Raw genomic sequence first — 4,045 nt, forward strand, 5'->3', positions numbered from 1 at the left:
AAATAGTATTATCATCATTATTATTATTATACACACATATAAATACATATATATATATATATATATATATATATATATATATATATATATATATATATATATATATATATATATATATATATATATATCATACATACATATACCAAAGGCACTTCCTCCAATTTTGGGGGGTAGCCGACAACAACAAGAAACAAAATAAAAGGGGACCTCTACTCTCTACGTTCCTCCAGCCTAATCAGGGACTCAGCCGAGTTCAGCTGGTACTGCTAGGGTGCCACAGCCCAACCTCCCACATTTCCACCACAGATGAAGCTTCATACTGCTGAGTCCCCTACTGCTGCTACCTCCGCGGTCATCTAAGGCACCGGAGGAAGCAGCAGGGCCTACCGGAACTGCGTCACAATCGCTCGCCATTCATTCCTATTTCTAGCACGCTCTCTTGCCTCTCTCACATCTATCCTCCTATCACCCAGAGCTTTCTTCACACCATCCATCCACCCAAACCTTGGCCTTCCTCTTGTACTTCTCCCATCAACTCTTGCATTCATCACCTTCTTTAGCAGACAGCCATTTTCCATTCTCTCAACATGGCCAAACCACCTCAACACATTCATATCCACTCTAGCCGCTAACTCATTTCTTACACCCGTTCTCACCCTCACCACTTCGTTCCTAACCCTATCTACTCGAGATACACCAGCCATACTCCTCAGACACTTCATCTCAAACACATTCAATTTCTGTCTCTCCATCAATTTCATTCCCCACAACTCCGATCCATACATCACAGTTGCTACAATCACTTTCTCATACAGAACTCTCTTTACATTCATGCCCAATCCTCTATTTTTTACTACTCCCTTAACTGCCCCCAACACTTTGCAACATTCATTCACTCTCTGACGTACATCTGCTTCCACTCCACCATTTGCTGCAACAACAGACCCCAAGTACTTAAACTGATCCACCTCCTCAAGTAACTCTCCATTCAACATGACATTCAACCTTGCACCACCTTCCCTTCTCGTACATCTCATAACCTTACTCTTACCCACATTAACTCTCAACTTCCTTCTCTCACACACCCTTCCAAATTCTGTCACTAGTCGGTCAAGCTTCTCTTTTGTGTCTGCTACCAGTACAGTATCATCCGCAAACAACAACTGATTTACCTCCCATTCATGATCATTCTCGCCTACCAGTTTTAATCCTCGTCCAAGCACTCGAGCATTCACCTCTCTCACCACTCCATCAACATACAAGTTAAACAACCACGGCGACATCACACATCCCTGTCTCAGCCCCACTCTCACCGGAAACCAATCGCTCACTTCATTTCCTATTCTAACACATGCTTTACTACCTTTGTAGAAATTTTTCACTGCTTGCAACAACCTTCCACCAACTCCATATAACCTCATCACATTCCACATTGCTTCCCTATCAACTCTATCATATGCTTTCTCCAGATCCATAAACGCAACATACGCCTCCTTACCTTTTGCTAAATATTTCTCGCATATCTGCCTAACTGTAAAAATCTGATTCATACAACCCTTACCTCTTCTAAAACCACCCTGTACTTCCAAGATTGCATTCTCTGTTTTATCCTTAATCCTATTAATCAGTATTCTACCATACACTTTTCCAACTACACTCAACAAACTAATACCTCTTGAATTACAACACTCATGCACATCTCCCTTACCCTTATATATTGGTACAATACATGCACAGACCCAATCTACTGGTACCATTGACAACACAAAACACACATTAAACAATCTCACCAACCATTCAAGTACAGTCACACCCCCTTCCTTCAACATCTCAGCTTTCAAACCATACATACCCGATGCTTTTCCTACTCTCGTTTCATCAAGTGCTCTCCTCAATTCCTCTATTGTAATCTCTCTCTCATTCTCATCTCCCATCACTGGCACCTCAACACCTGGAACAACAATTATATCTGCCTCCCTATCATCCTCAACATTCAGCAAACTTTCAAAATATTCCGCCCACCTTTGCCTTGCCTCCTCTCCTTTTAACAACCTTCCATTTCCATCTTTCACTGGGTCTTCAGTTCTTGCGCCGGCCTTCCTTACTCTCTTCACTTCTTTCCAAAACTTCTTCTTATTCTCTTCATATGACTGACCCAGTCCCTGACCCCACCTCAGGTCAGCTGCCCTCTTTGCCTCACGTACCTTGTGCTTTACTTCCACCTTTTGCTCTCTATATTTTTCATACTTCTCTATACTATTACTCTGCAGCCATTCTTCAAAAGCCCTCTTTTTCTCTTCCACTTTACCTTCACTCCTTCATTCCACCATTCACTGCCCTTCCTCATGCTGCCTCCAACAACCTTCTTGCCACATACATCACTTGCAATCCCAACAAAATTTTCTTTTGCTAACTTCCACTCCTCCTCTAAATTACCAGTTTCTCTTACTCTCACCTCGTCATATGCCATTTTCAACCTTTCCTGATATTTACTTTTTACCCCCGGTTTTATTAGCTCTTCAACCCTCACTAGCTCCCTTTTACATCCACCTACTCTATTCCCCCACTCTCTTGCTACAACTAATTTTCCTTCCACCAAAAAATGATCAGACATACCGTTAGCCATACCCCTAAACACGTGCACGTCTTTCAATCTTCCAAACATTCTTTTAGCTATCAACACATAATCCATTAATGCCCTTTCTACTACTCTTCCATTTGCCACTCTTACCCATGTATACTTATTTTTATCTTTCTTTTTAAAAAAGCTAGCACTTATTACCATCTCTTGTTCAACACACATATCTACCAGTCTCTCACCACTCTCATTTTCACCTGGTACGCCATATTTCCCAATGACACCTTCTACCTCTCAGCACCCACTCTAGCATTTAAGTCACCCATAACAACTACATAATTCCTTCTACCCAGTCCTTCTACACACCTAGTTAATTCATTCCAGAACTCATTCCGCTCTTCTTCACTTTTCTCACTACCTGGCCCATACGCACTGACAAACGCCCAACATTCCCTACCCAACCTAACCCTTACCCACATTAACCTAGATGATATCTCCTTCCATTCCACTACTTTAGCTGTCATCCATTCACTCAGCAATAAAGCCACACCCTCTCTCGCTCTTCCCCTTTCAATCCCAGACACTCTACCAGACATTTCACCAAACATCACTTCACCCTTTCCTTTAATCTTTGTCTCACACAAGGCCAATACATCCATCCTTCTACTTCTAAACATACTTCCAATCTCACATCTTTTACTCTCTATCGTACTACATCCACGCACATTCAAACACCCCAAAACTAGAGTGCGGGGAGCAGTCACTCTCCCCCCAGCTCCATCTCTTTGTTGCTGTCTCACAGGATTTTCTATACAGGAGAGGGGGTTCCCAGCCCCCTCGTCCCGTCCCTTTTAGTCACCTCTTACGACACGCAGGGATAACGTTGGCGCTATTCTAATTGTTTTATATATATATATATATATATATATATATATATATATATATATATATATGTATATATATATACATATATATATATATAAATATATATATATATATATATATATATATATATATATATATATATATATTTATTGATATATATTTACATATATATATATATATGTGTGTATATATATACAGTATATATGTATATATGTATATATATATATATATATATATATATATATATATATATATATATATATATATATATATATATATATATATATATATATATAAATGTATATATATATATATATATATATATATATATATATATATATATATACACACATATATTTATAGTATATATATATATATATATATATATATATATGTATATATATATATATATATATATATATATATATATATATATATATATATATATATATATATATATATAGTCATAGCATTGAGGAGGTGAACAATTTAGCAATCTATTGATTAATCGATCATTAATATAAATATTTATGAATCTATAGATTGAAGAGATATGTTAAGAGCTACAAAATGACAACCAGA

The sequence above is a fragment of the Palaemon carinicauda genome, chromosome 32 (assembly GCF_036898095.1).
Source record: "Palaemon carinicauda isolate YSFRI2023 chromosome 32, ASM3689809v2, whole genome shotgun sequence".
In the NCBI taxonomy this organism is placed as follows: Eukaryota; Metazoa; Arthropoda; class Malacostraca; order Decapoda; family Palaemonidae; genus Palaemon; species Palaemon carinicauda.